This window comes from Meriones unguiculatus, chromosome 1 (genome assembly GCF_030254825.1).
Source record: "Meriones unguiculatus strain TT.TT164.6M chromosome 1, Bangor_MerUng_6.1, whole genome shotgun sequence".
NCBI classification, from domain to species: Eukaryota; Metazoa; Chordata; class Mammalia; order Rodentia; family Muridae; genus Meriones; species Meriones unguiculatus.
Genome location: NC_083349.1, coordinates 197,973,961 through 197,989,625, shown reverse-complemented (window position 1 = coordinate 197,989,625; position 15,665 = coordinate 197,973,961).

The following is a 15,665-nucleotide window of genomic DNA, read 5'->3' as shown; positions in this document are numbered from 1 at the left end:
TAGGTAGAGTTTTTTTATGATGATACAAAGTTGTCTTTATCACTACTGCTCTGTATTGTAACTCTACGTCATCTCTTGTGCTCTTCCAACTCTGTTCTTACCCTTTTGGATTGCCTTAGATGTCTGTGATGTTTTCTCCCTTCACAGTAATTCTGAAAGGTTTTTCTTGACCAGTAAATAATGACAGGTCAATTATATTAGGCATTACACTAAACCTAAAGATAATATTTAAAAAATTTTCTTGCATTGAAAAATATTTTTATCTCACATAGTATCTTGTGATTACTGGAACAATGCTATTCTGCACCCAGGATTCCCACAAATACACATACCTAGAAGTTATAATATATATACATATGACCTGTTCCAGACCCATGCAGGTTATGTGCATACTTGCTAAAACCTCTGTGCATTCATATAAGCTTTGCTAGAGTCTTCCTTTCCATTAGCTTTTTAATTTTTTTCACCCACATTTCTGGGGCTCCTGAAAGGGGATATTAGCTAGATACATGCAATTTAGGAGTGAATGTTCAAAGATTTCTCACTCTCTGCACAGTGTCTGGCTGTGGGTCTCTGTATTTGTTTTTCTCTGCTATAGGAGGAAGTGCCTCTAATGATGGCTGGATGAGGCACTGTTCTGTGAGTAGAGCAGAATGTCAGTAGGAATCATTTTATTGATAGTTTTTAAAACATATTATTTTGTTTAACCCTACATTCCTAGGCTATCTGGTCTCTGGTTCTTGAGCACCCAAGCAATGTTGGGTACAGTTTCCATCTTGTGAAGTGAGCCTTAAGTCAAATCAGATATTAGTTGTTCACTCTCTCAAACTTTGTGCCACCATTGCCCTAGCATATTTGTTTGTCAGGACACCATTGTAGATCAGTGAGTTCTTGACTGGCCTGATAGTTACCTGTCTATTTTGGTAGCCTTCAGAGTACCTTCCTGTACCAGAAATACTAGAAAATAGATTAAATGCACTATGTAGACACCAGCTCAATTTTTCAATATTTAGTGATATGTTTAAGTATTTTCTTCAGCAAAGGGACCTTGTGATAATTTTGTGAAGAGCAACTTATATTCTTGTCAAAATCTTGGGTTGTTTGGAGGATTCTTGTGGGATCCCTTTGGCCAACAACTCAGTGTTTTAAATAAATGTTGGTACTTGAATCCTTACTTGGTAACAAGAGATGGCTATGAGGGACTTTATCTCCCTCTTCGGGGTGATTTCAGTTAGATCACTTTCCATATATAGAGAAGGTTTTGCTGTATTGGGTTTTCACATTGGACCTTTAGGTTTTAGCCGTCTTTTCCTTCATTACCTTTATCATCCCCTCACATCTCTCTACCCCCTTGATATTCCTGTTCCAATTTCCATCATTATCTTTCCATTTCCATATCGTAAAGAAATCTGTCTTTACTCTATGGTCCCTTAGGCTACAGCTAACCCCTGTGTTTCTCTGGATTGTAGCTTCTTTTCATTGGTTTAAAGGTAATATTCTCATATAAGCTACTGCATACCATATTTTCTTAGTCTGAGGCATGACATTCAGAAAGACTTTTTTTTTCTGGTTCTGTCCATTTACTTGGGAATTGCATACTTTCCTCTTTTTCTCAAATACATATCCTTTTTATCTTTCTCCATGTTTTTATCTATCTATCTATCTATTCACATTACATCCTAAACATAGCCCCTCCCTTTTCTCCTCCCAGTCTCCCCTCTTCCCCCTATCATCATTCCCCTACTTCTCAGAAAAAGGGAGCTCCCTTTCACCAACCCACCCAAGTAATCCAGTAGCATCAGGACTGAGCATATCCTCTTCCCCTGTGGCCTGGGCAAGGCATCTCCACTAGGGGGAAGTGCTCAAAAAGAAGGCAACACAGTCCATGTCAGAGACAGCCCCTATTTCTCTTACTAGGGAACCCACATGAAGCCTGAGATGCCCATCACTACATTTGTGAAAGGGGCCTAGTTTTAGTCCATTCATAATCCTTGGTTGGTGCTCCAATCTCTGCAAGTCTCCTTGGGCCTTGGTATTGGCTCTGTGGCTCTGTTGGTCTTCTTGTGGAGCTGGTTTCCCCTCTGGGTCCTTCTAGACTTCTCCCCACTCTTCCACAACACTCATGGTACTTGGCCCAATTTTTGGCTGTGAGAGTCAGTATCTGTTTCGATTTACTGCTGAATGGAGTACCACAGCTATGCTGGACTCCCATTTGAAAACAAAGCAGAGTATTGTTAATAGTGTCTGGGGTTGGCTTTCTCCCAAGGGCTGGGTCTCAAGTTGGGCTAGGCATTGGTTGGACATTCCATCAATTTCTGCTTTATTTTTATCCCTGCACATCTTGTAGGCAGAGTAATTTTGTGTGTGTGTGTGTGTGTGTGTGTGTGGGTGGGTGGGTGTATGGATGGATCGGTGTTCTTCTCCCTCATCTTTTCAATAGATGAATAATACTTCTTGTGTAAATATACTACATCTTCTTCATACATTATTCTGTTTTTGGACATCTAAGTTCTTTTCAATTTCTGGCTATTAGGAACAGTGCAGCAGTGAACACTGTTGAGGAAGCCTCTGTGGTTGAAACATCCTTTGGTTATATTCTCAAGAGTGGAAGAGTTGAATGTTGGGGTAAATCCATTCCCATTTTCCAAAGTGGCTGTACATGTTTGTACTCACCAGCAACGAAGGAGTGTTCCCTGTGTTCCACATCCTTGCCAACATGAGCTATATACTTGCATTATTGAAATTAGCCATTCCTCGGACCCCGGGGAAAGCCAGCCCACAGCTTAAATAGCCTCTGGGTAGCCAACCCAGGCGTGCCACGGGGGCAATGCAGATAGGTCCACATACATGGAAGCAAGCCAGATCCTCGGCCTTAGCCAAATGTGGAGTTGTTCGTGACAGAGAGCACTCACCATCGGGAAGGTGGAAGGCGGAAACCAGCTCCATCTTTAAGGCATAGCATTCCGCAGCTCTCTACAGTTCCCCCTTTTTGTTTTAGACGCATCAGGCAAGAGTAGAGGTCTGATCTCTGATATTAGAAATAAATTGGGACTTTGTACAGATGTTCATTTAGGTGTCATCCACCCAAAGAGCATCAGACCCGTCCGATACCTTTTTCTCAGAGGCGGGACCTGGGGCATCAACCCGCATGCAATCAGACATGCTCTTCTCTGGGTCCAAAGCAGCTGACCCTGAGTGCAGTGCTTAGCCTCGCATCCTGAGCGTATCATTTTAGCTTTTTATGGTATCCAACCATGCTTGGGGAGAATGTCCTGCTTCAATGGCTGTAAAGGCCTGAATGATCATGGCTGCATCACACTGTTGTGAGACTCTAATCTTGCATATATACCACAGGCAAACCAAGGAGACCAACACCAGAAGGCCTGCTAACACTCCCATGCCCGCCCATTCCTTCAGATGATTCATGGCTGCAGCAATCCATGTTGATAATCCTGTGGCTAGTCCTGCGTCCACTCGGGTAGAATTTACTGTGACGATGGCCACTCTCAGGTGCTCCATCGTAGTATCGAATTCTCCAGTCCAATTACCTAAAATATAGCTCGACAATTGTTTAGACAGAGTTGCAGCACAGGAAAAATTCTCATGTTGTATGCTAGTGACACAAAGTCCAGCATACTTTCATTGACAGCCAGGTTGAGCGATTTGCCATAGGGTATCAATTTGCTCCTGCAAGAGGTCAATCCTCTGATTGAACACCATCAAGCTTCCTTTTAGTTGAGCATTAATTCCTTTATGTACAACTAAGGCATGAGCTACATTGGCTAAATGATTATTCAGGGTCTGAGCAGTCTGCCCAGTATGACTCATGGCTAATGCCCTGGTGGTAGCTCCAACAGCCGTCAATGAGATGGTAGTAACAATGGTGGCTGTAGTTCCAAGATCCCTTTTCTGTCTGAAGAGAGTCATAGCGTGAGGGGCATCAATGGGCACAGGCACCCAGTGAGGCATGCGAGTAACCAGGGCATACCTAAATTTACTAGCATTCCAGCATTGGGCAAAAAAGCAAGTATCATTACCACAATTACTTGGCTCTATCTGGCTAATAATGAATAAAAATGGGGGATATAGACAAACAGGTGTGGGCTTATAGGAAATATTATGAGAAGCCTTAACCCCTCGTTGGAACATCCTGTGTCAGTTCTAGAACTAGCAGTGGTGGTGTCCGAGGTCTGAGTAGGTTCAGGAGACCATTGCCCCCAGGGGCGAGACGTGCTCCATGCCAATTGACTAACTCCATGTTTTCCTCCAATTTTGAAAGTCATTTAAGGTTCTTAAATTATTTTTTTCCCTTTTTTCTTAAATTTTTCATCAATTACACTTTATTCATTCTGCATCCCCCCATAAGCCCCTCCCTCCTCTCCTCCCAATCCCACCCTCCCTCCTCTCCTCCCAATCCCACCCTCCCTCCTCCCTCTGCTTGCATACCACTCCCCAAGTCAACTAATAGGGGAGGTTCTCCTCTCCTTTCTGATCTTAGTCTGTCAGTTCACATCAAAAGTGGCTGTATTGTCCTCTACTGTGGCCTGGTAAGGCTCCTCCCCCCCCCCAGAGGGAGGTGATCAAAGAGCAGGCCAATCAGATTATGTCAGAGGCAGTCCCTCTTCACATTACTATGTAACCCAATTGGACTCTGAACTGCCCTGGGCTACATCTGTGCAGGGGTTCTAGGTTATCTCCATGAATAGTCCTTGGTTGGAGTATGAGTCTCTGGGAAGTTCCCTATGTTCATATTTTCTTGTTCTGTTGCTCTCCTTGTGGAGACCCTGTCCTCTCCAGCTCTTACTATTTCCCAGTTCTTACCTAAAATTCCGTTCTCCTGCCCAACAGTTGCCCATCCGGCTCAGCATCTGCTTTGATAGTCTGAAGGGCAGAGGCTTTCAGAGGCCCTCTGTGGTAGGTTCCTAGGTTGTTTCCTGTTTTCTTCTTCTTCTGATGTCCATCCTCTTTGCCTTTCTGGATGGGGATTGGATGTTTTAGTTAGGGTCCTCTCTCTTGCTTAGTTTCTTTAGATGCACAGGTTTTAGTGGGTTTGTCCTATGTTGTATGTCTATATGAGTGAGTATATACCATGTGTGTCTTTTTGCTTCTGGGACAACTCACTCAGGATGATCCTTTCCAGATCCCACCATTTACCTGCAAATTTCATGATTTCCTTATTTTTCATTGCTGAGTAATATTCCATTGTGTAGATGTACCACAATTTCTGCATCCATTCTTCAGTTGAGGGGCATCTGGGTTGTTTCCAGCTTCTGGCTATTACAAATAAAGCTGCTACAAACATGGTTGAGCAAATGTCCTTTTTGTGTACTTGAGCCTCTTTTGGATATATGCCCAGTAGTGGTATGGCTGGTACCATTTTTAAATTGAGTTATTTGGTTTGTTGATATCTACTTTCTTGTGTTCTTTATATATTTTGGATATCATCCCTTTATCAGATGTGAGATTGGTGAAGATATTTTCCAATTCTGTAGGCTGCTATTTTGACCTTTTGAAGGTGTCTTTTGCTGTAAAGAAGCTTTTCAGTTTCATGAGGTCTTATTTATTAATTGTTGATCTTAGTGTCTGCACAACTGGTGTTCTGTTTAGGAAGTTGTCTTCTGTACCAATGCATTCAAAGCTATTCCCCAGTTTCTGTTCTATCAGGTTTAGTGTATCTGGTTTTATGTTTAGTTCTTTGATCCACTTGGACTTCAGCTTTGTGCATAGTGATAAATAGGAAACTATTTTCATTCTCTAAATGTAGATATCCTTTTAGACAAGCATCATTTGTTGAAGAAGCTTTGTTCTTCCCATTTTATATTTCTGATTTCCTTATTAAAATCAGGGGTCTATAAATATGTGGATTCATGTCTGCATCTTTGATTCAATTCCAGTGATCAACCATTTCTATGTGACCACCATTTGTTTTTATAATTCCAGCTCTGTACTACAGGTTGAAATCAGGGATGGGGATACTTCTAGAAGTTTTTCCATTTTACAGGATTGCTTTACATATCTTGGGCCTTGTGTTTTTGAATATAAAGTTGAGAATTCCTTTCAAGGTCTGTAAAAAAATTGTGTTGGAATTTTGATTCTAATTGAATGGAACCTTTTGGTTGCTTTTAGTAAAATGATCATTAAAATTTTTTTCATAGCAGTTTTTTTATTAGTTATTTTTTAATTTTTTTTCTTTATTAATTACACTTTATTCCCTTTGTATCCTTCCTGTGGTTCCCTCCTTCCTCCTGTCCCAAGTCCCTCCCTTCCTCCACCCTCTGCATGCATGCCCCTCCCCAAGCCCACTGATAGGGGAGGACTTCTTTTCCTTCCTTCTGATCCTAGTCAATTAGGTCTCATCAGGAGTGGCTGTGTTGTCTTCTTTTGTGGCCTGGTATTGCTGCTTCCCCCTTAGGGGGAGGTAATTTTTTATTTTATTTTTATTAATTACAGTTTATTCACTTTGTATCCCAGCTGTAGCCCCATAATCCATCCCCTCCCAATCCTACCCTTCTACCCTCTTCTTCTTCTATGCACCTCTTCCAGTCCAATGAGAGGGGAGGTCCTCCTCCCTTTCCATCTGACCCTAGTCTATCAGGTCTCATCAGGATTGGCTTCACTGTCTTTCTCTGGGGACTGGTAAGGCTGCTCCCCTCTTAGGTAGAGGTGATCAAAGAGCCAGCCCATGAGTTCATGTCAGAGAAAGTCTATGTTCCTATTACTGGGGAACCTTCTTGGACACTGAGCTGCTATGGGCTATACCTGTGATGGGGTAATAAGTTATCTCCACGCATGGTCCTTGTTTGAAGTATCAGTCTCAGAAAAGACCCCTCTGCCCAGATATTTTGTTTCTGATGCTCTACTTGTGGAGCTCCTGTACCCTCCAGGTCTTCCTATATCCCCCTTCTTTCATAAGATTCCCTAAACTCTGCCCAAAGTTTGGTTATGAGTCTCAGCATATATTTTGATACCCTGCTAGGCAGAGTCTTTCAGTGGTAGGCTCCAGTCCTGTTCCCTGATTTCTCCCTCTTCTGATGTCCATCCGTTTGCTTTTCTGAATGAAGATTGATCATCTTTCCCAGGGTGCTCCTTCTTGATTAAGCTTCCTTAGGTGTACAGATTTTAGTATTATTATCCTATATGTTCCTATTAAGTGTCTAATATCCACTTATAAGTGAATATATACCATGTGTGTCTTTCTGCTTCCAAGATACCTCACTCAGGATGATCTTTTCTAGATCCTACCATTTGACTGAAAATTTCATGATTTTCTTGGTTTTAATTGCTGAGTAGTATTCCATTGTGTAAATGTACCATAATTTTTGTATCTATTCCTCAACTAAGGGATATCTGGGTTGTTTCCAGCTTCTGCTTATTATAAATCAAGCTGCTACGAACATGGTTGAGCAAATGTCCCTGTTGTATACTTGAGCATCTTTTGGACATATAACTAGGAGTGGGATAGCTAGATTTGAGGTAGCACTATTCCTAATTGTCTGAGAAAGCACCAGATTGATTTCCAAAGTGGTTGTACAAGTTTATATTCCCACCAGCAATGGAGTAGGGTTTCTCTTTCTCCACATCCTCTCCATCATGTGTTGTCACTTGAGTTTTTGATCTTAGCCATTCTGATGGGTGCAAGGTGAAATCTCAGGGTTGTTTTGATTTGCTTTTCCCTGATGACTAAGGAGGTTGAACATTGCTATAAGTGTTTGCCATTCAATTAACCAAGTAATCCAATTTAAAAATCAGGTACAGAGCTAAACAGAGAATTCTTTTTTTTATTATTTTTTATTTTTTTCAATGCAGTTTATTCAGGAACCTTGAACAATCCTCGGACCCTGGGGAAAGCCAGCCCACAGCTTAAATAGCCTCTGGGTAGCCAACCCAGGCGTGCCACGTATGCAATGCAGATAGGTCCACATACATGGAAGCAAGCCAGATCCTCAGCCTTAGCCAAATGTGGAATTGTTCGTGACAGAGAGCACTCACCATCGGGAAGGTGGAAGGCGGAAACCAGCTCCATCTTTAAGGCATAGCATTCCGCAGCTCTCTACAGTTCCCCCTTTTTGTTTTAGACGCATCAGGCAAGAGTAGAGGTCTGATCTCTGATATTAGAAATAAATAGGGACTTTGTACTGATGTTCATTTAGGTGTCATCCACCCAAAGAGCATCAGACCCGTCCGATACCTTTTTCTCAGAGGCGGGACCTGGGGCATCAACCCGCATGCAATCAGACATGCTCTTCTCTGGGTCGAAAGCTGCTGACCCTGAGTGCAGTGCTTAGCCTCGCATCCTGAGCGTATCATTTAATAGGGGAACATCAAATGGGAGTGAAATACTTAAAGAAATGTTCAATGTCCTTAGGCATCAGGGAGATGGAAATCAAAACAACCTGAGATTTCACCTTACACACATCAGAATGGCTAAGATTAAAAACTCAAGTGACAACACATGCTGGAGAGGATGTGGAGAAAAGGGAACCCTCCTTCATTGCTGGTGGGAATCTAAACTTGTACAGCCACTTTGGAAATCTATTTGGCACTTTTTTAGAAAAGTAGGAATAGTTTTCCTTCAATATCCAGTTATACCACTCCTAGGCATATACCCAAAATATTCTCAACTATAGAACAAGGGCATTTGCTCAACCATGGTCATAACACCTCTATTTAAAATAGCCAGAAACTCGAAACAACCTAGATGTCCTTCAACAGAGGAGTGGATACAAAAATTGTAGTATATTTACACACCAGAATACTACTCAACAATTAAAAACAAGGAAATCATGAAATTTGCAGGCAAATGGTGGGAACTAGAAAAGATCATCTTGAATTAGATAACCCAGGAACAGAAAGACACACATTGTATGTACTCACTCATAACTGGTTATTAGACATATAATATAGGATAAACATATTAAAATCTATATTCCTAAAGAAGCTAAGTAAGGAGGAAGACCATAGGGACGATGCTCAATCCTCATTCAGCAGGGCAAACGCGATAGACAACAGAAGCAGGACAAGACAGGGAACTGGACAGGAACCTACCAAAGAGTTCCTATGGAAGACTCTACTTATCGAGCTATTGAAGCAGAGGCTGAGACTTATAGCCAAACTTTGGTCAGAATTCATGGAATTTTATGAAAGAAGGGGCATATAAAAAAAGACCTAGAGGAGACAGGCGCTCCAAAAGTAGACCAACAGAGCCAAAAAAACAAAAAACAAACAAAAAAACCTGAGCCCTGTGGGCACTGAAGAGAATGATACCCCAACGAAGGACAATGCATGATGAGGACCTAAAATCCTGACTCAGATGTAGACCATAGATTAAGCTTCCAAGCAGATACCCTAGTAAGGTGAGCAGGAGTTGTTTCTGTCATGAACCCCACTGAATGCTCTTTGACCATTTCCCCCTGGTGATGTGGCCTTGCCAGGCTGTAGAGGAAGAGGATACAGCTAGTCCTCATGAGACTTGATAAGCTAGGGTTAGATTGTAGGGGAGGAGGAGTCCCCCTTTCAGTGAACTAGGGGAAAATGATGGGGTGGGAGGAAAGAAGGAAGGAGGGTGGAACCAGGAAGAAATAAGGGAATGGATTACAATTGGAATATAAAATGAATAAATTGTAAAAAATAAAAAATAGTTAAAAAACAAAAGTAAAGAATTTTTATTTTACAGTTTGAAAACTTTATTTTGCAAGGTCAATATTTTTCATTTACACAGAATATTTTCATATTATTGTATTAATATAAAATTAATTTTATTACATTATACCAAGTGTTCAAATGATCTTCCATTTTAATTGTGACATCATGTTTGCTGTTTTACTCCTACTTCATTAGATAGTCTTCTCAAATATGACACACTATGTTCCTTTGCTGAATACTCTAAAATAGGGCATGTTAGATATTTGAAAGTTAAGTAATATATTGAGGTCAACCAAGAACAAATGTGACTAGTCTGTAACGTTTAGGAGTCTCTGATCTGTATAAAGTAAGTCTTTATTGCTGAAGATGCTATACGCGTGAGTTAAAGAACATGGAAAAATCAAGCTGACAGTTTTATCCGTACTCGATAGATTTTATTGTTCTAGAAGTAATCATAACTATCACCCAGGTGTGAACCCTGAGAGCTTTAACAACAAACCTGGTCCAATAGTGTGGCCATATTTGGTCCTAGGAGTGACCAACAGATTTATGATTGAATTAGAGGTCTACTTCACCCATGCCTGACACCATTTTCAGGGAAAAGAATATAAGGCTATGGAGTTACATAGATCCTGGAGAAGTAGCCCAGGTCCAATATTCAGCTAAGTGGACATAGTGATATACTTTCCTCTAAGCTCTTATTTTTGTACTGGGGATTAGCCTATATTTCAATCCTTATCAGTGAAGTTTCCTTTTTTCGTTTATGATGATTAACATAGGGACCTACAGTCATTTAAAATGCTCAGAATAATAGACTTTGGAGTGTCCAGATGAAATAATACACGTGTGTCATCCATTTCCTTGTAAGACTCAGGGATCATCATGGAGGAAGAGGCGGAAGGTGTTTAAAACCAGATGTGGTAGATAATTCCAAGCAAACAGGTTTTGTCCAGACAAAAAAGAGCACTTACCCATGTGAATTCACTTGTTAGGACAGTATGCACAAAACGTGTGCACGATCAACCTAGAGAAATGCCAGTGCAGTGGAGGACCAAAAATGTAAGAAACAACAACTCTTGAAGACATAGGATGTAATAGCTGAGCTGCTATTAGCTACAGATGGCTACCCATGCTTCCCTTTATGTCTCAGCAATAGGCACATATCAGTTCAATGACTAGACCAAGTGGGTTTCTTTCTTCCTTTCTTTCTTTTTTGAACACATAAAATTTGCAGGAAATAGTGGTCATAGATAGGAGGGAGATTGGGAATGAGATAATAATGAGTGAATTTGAGTAAAACACATACACAAATATAAAATACTAAATGAAACAACTTACAAGTTGTCTAAATATTTTTAAAATTTTATTCATTTATTTATTTATTCATACATTCATTCAGTGTGTTTATTACAATTTATTCACTTTGTATCCTGGCTGTCGCTCCCTCCTTCATCTCCTCCCAGTCCCACCCATCCTCCTCTTCTTCCCCCTATGCCCTTCCTCTAGTCCCTTGATAGGGGAGTCCTACCCTTCCTTCTGATCCTAGTCTATCAGTTCTCATCAGGGCGGACTACATCATCTTCCTCTGTGGCAGTGGTTAAGAGTACTGGGTGCTCTTCCAGAGGTCATGAGTTTAATTCCCAGCAGCAACATGGTGGCTCACAGCCATCTATAGTGTGATCTGGCACCCTCTTTTGGCCTGCAGATGTACATACATGCAGAAAACTGTTTTTTTATTATTATTTTATTATTTTATTATTATTATTTTTTTATCAGTTACATTTTATTAACTTTGTATCCCAGCCGTGTCCGGATCCCTCATTCCCTCCCAGTCACTCCCTCCCTCCCTCATCTCCACCGTGCCCCTTTCCAAGTCCACTGATAGGGGGGACCTCCTCCCCATTCATCTGATCCTGTTTTATCAGGTATCTTCAGGACTGGCTGTAAAGCCCTCCTCTGTGGCCTAACAGGACTGCTCCTCTCTTGGGGGGTGGGGAGGCCAAAGAGCCAGTAATTGAGTTTCTGTTAGAAATAGTCCTTGTTCCCCTCACTTTGGGAAACCAATTAGTTACTGAGCTACCACAGGCTACATCTGAGCAGAGGTTCTAGGTTATATCCATACATGGTCCTTGGTTGAATGTCAGTCTCAGAAAAGACCCTGTGCCCAGATATATTTGGTCCTTGTGGAGCTCCTATCCTTTCCCCATCAGGCTAACTCCCCTTCTTTCTTATGATTCCCTGTACTCTGCCAAAGGTTTGGTCATGAGTCTTTGCTTTGAAAACACTGCTAGTTAGAGTCTTTCAGATGCGCTCAGTAGACTCCTGTCATACGTTCAATGCACATCCCATCTGTCTTTCTAAATGAGGATTGATCATCTTACCCCATGTCTGCTCTCTTGATTATCTTTTTTAGGTGTATAGATTTCATTATGTTTATCATATCTTATAGGTCTATATAAGTAAGTATATCCCATGTTTGTCTTTCTCCTTCTGGGATATTTCACTCAGAATGATCCTTTCTAGATCCCACCATTTGCCTGCAAATTTCATGATTTCCTCCTTTTTGATTGCTGAGCAGTATTCCATTGTGTAAAAATACCACAATTTCTGTACACCAACAGCACAGGCTCTAAGAGCAACAATCAATAAATGGGACCTCATGAAACTGAAAAGTTTCTGTAAAGCAAAGGACACTGTCATCAAAACAAAACGACTGCCTACAGATTGGGAAAGAATCATCACCAACCCTTTCTCTGACAGAGGACTAATATCCAGTATATACAAAGAACTAAAGAAGCTCAAAAGCAGCAAACCAAGTAATCCAATTAAAAAATGGGGAACAGAGCTAAACAGAGAATTCTCGGCAGAGGAATATCGAATGGCAGAGAAACACTTAAAGAAATGCTCATCCTCATTAGCCATCAGGGAAATGCAAATCAAAACGACCCTGAGATTTCACCTTACACCCATCAGAATGGCCAAGATGAAAAACTCAAGCGACAACACATGCTGGAGAGGTTGTGGAGAAAGGGGAACCCTCCTCCACTGCTGGTGGGAATGTAAACTGGTACAACCACTCTGGAAAGCTATCTGGCGCTTTCTAAGACAATTAGGAATAGTGCTTCCTCAGGACCCAGCTATACCACTGCTAGGTATATACTCAAAGTTCGTTCAAGTACACAAAAGGGATACTTGCTCAACCATGTTTGTAGCAGCTTTATTTGTAATAGCCAGAACCTGGAAACAACCCAGATGTCCATCAACGGAGGAATGGGTACAGAAAACTGTATAAAGAGTAAATAAGTAATACAAAAATATAATCTAAATCTTTTAAAAAAGAACTTTAAAAAAGTAGTCATTAAAGCCTAGTGCCAGTGAGACAGAGACTTCTCTTACTTTCTCCTGAACTCCCTCAAAGTTTCTAGCATCTTCCACAGGAGACTTGCTCAGTCTTTGGGGATCATAAATACTCAATGACTTCTCAAAACACCTTGTCTCTTTGAAGATGTTCATAATAAACTCTTGCGTCTTTTTGTTATTTAGCAACTGGAAAAATTACATAAATACTTAGGAGTCCCAAACCCATTGCTGTTATTTCCATATGAGGTGAAATGAAAATTGCAGTTCTGGAGAGAGGTGATGTCACAGAGTCACAGACCTCTGAGGCTTCAGGTGACTCTCCTACAGAGCTATTTATTAATCAGACTGGATCTTCCCAATGAACCCACCATCCTGTAGAGTCAAGAAGCTAGGTGAGTATGTTGCATTTAACTTTGAGTTGCAGAGCCAAAAAAGAAGAGAAGCCTGCTTAGTTCCTCATGTCTAAAAATGGGGGTTTGAGGTAGAAACCTCTGTAGAACAGGCAGAGAAGGCATGAGAATAATTCCATAGCTAAGATGTCAGCGAGAGAAATGATAGGCACCCTATCATTTTGTGTGCCCCTGTTGATTTTTCCTACAAGTTAACTCTCTGAGTGTGTCTGTGTGTATCAAGAGGGAATGCAGTTTATTTGTGAAGGTGCTGAGGGACTGCGGTAGTAAGTCAATGTGATAATTCACGCTATCTAACATACTGGGCAGACTATCTTTGCAGTATTATTAGTAGAATTGGACCTGCCATGGTTTCTCATTCATAGCAAACATTTGAACAAAAATATAAGAAACAACAACCCTTGAAGACATAGGATGTAAACATGTTTCCGGAGTAAAAATTAATCTTCTGTAACCACTATGTACACTTATGAGTTACAGACATAGTAACTGGGTTTGTATTCAATGGCCAGTGGTAAAGTGACTGGCTTGAAATATCTGTCTTGCACTTGGGAAGGTAACATAAAAGGGATAGAAGGGTAGTCACAGTACACATAGCATATAAGCAATGATAGCCAGGACCCAGTATGTCATGAGTTATCTTTCCTGTCAATTATACTCTTCTCTTAGGTGCAAACTAATACCATGCTTTCCCTCACTGCTTTTCGTTGTGGCTAGTGGAAGATAAAACTTCTTGCGTGCCAGGGAAGGGCTATGTACCTCAGCTACATTTGTTTTCACACTTTTTTTGTTTTTACTTTTTAAAAATTATTGTTATTATTACAATTTCTATGGGGTTTCCTAGTAAGGGGAGCAGGAGAAGTCTCTGGCATGAACTCGGTTGCCTGTTTTTTGTACTCACACTTAGTTCTTTATTTAACTTCCCTCCTGCCAGTCTACCTCTTTCCCACCTTTCCCCTTCTGTTCTCCCTTTTCCCTCAGAAAAGGGGAACCCCTTCCCTCCCCATATTAACCCTCCCCAGAACATCAAGTCCGATGAGGGCTGAGCATATCTTCATCTCTTCAGGCCAAAAGCAGGCAATAGAGTCCATGTTAGAAATAGCCCCCCTCTACTCTGCAGGCACCACATACGAAAACCAAGCCTCCCATCGGCTACATGTGTGCCGGGGATTTTAGGTCTAGATCATGCATACTCCTTGGTGGATGTCTCGGTCTTTGAAAGCCCTATGTGACTGTGTTAGTTGTCTCTGTTGGTCTTCTTATGGGGTTCCTGTCCCCTCCAGGTCCTTTCATCTTTCTCCCAACACTTGTGCAAGGCCTGTAAAGTTCTCCTCACACTTCGCTGCAACTCCCAGCATCTGTCTAGGCTCCTGTCTGCAAGCATAGCAGAGTATCATTAGTGGCAGGGGTTAGCTCTCTATCATGGAGTGGGTCTCAGGTTGTGCTACTTATTGTTTGGACTTTGCCCCTCTCTTTGTTCTCTTGTTATCCCCACACTTCTCGTAGGCAGGGTCATTTTTTCACACTTCTCGTAGGCAGGGTCATTTTTCACACTTCTCGTAGGCAGGGTCATTTTTCTACACTTCTCGTAGGCAGGGTCATTTTTCACACTTCTCGTAGGCAGGGTCATTTTTCCACACTTCTCGTAGGCAGGGTCATGTTTCACACTTCTCGTAGGCAGGGTCATTTTTCCACACTTCTCGTAGGCAGGGTCATTTTTTCACACTTCTCGTAGGCAGGGTCATTTTTCCACACTTCTCGTAGGCAGGGTCATGTTTCACACTTCTCGTAGGCAGGGTCATGTTTCACACTTCTCGTAGGCAGGGTCATTTTTTCACACTTCTCGTAGGCAGGGTCATTTTTCACACTTCCCGTAGGCAGGGTCATGTTTCACACTTCTCGTAGGCAGGGTCATTTTTCACACTTCTCGTAGGCAGGGTCATGTTTCACACTTCTCGTAGGCAGGGTCGTGTTTCACACTTCTCGTAGGCAGGGTCGTGTTTGGTTCGCAGATTCTGAGGTGGGCTGTTGTTTCCTTCACTCCACTCTTCCTGTCTAGCTAGTAAGTGGCCACCTCGGTCTTCATGCTCCCACAATGGGAGTCTCAGCTGAAATCACACCCATGTTCGTCCAGGTGCCTACCCTGTAGCAGCTTGACCAAGAGATGTCCCTCCCTGTTTCCCTTCTTGTTCCCAGCCATCTCACCTCCCACCCCATTCTCTCCACATCTAATCCCCACCTTTGCCTCCCTCC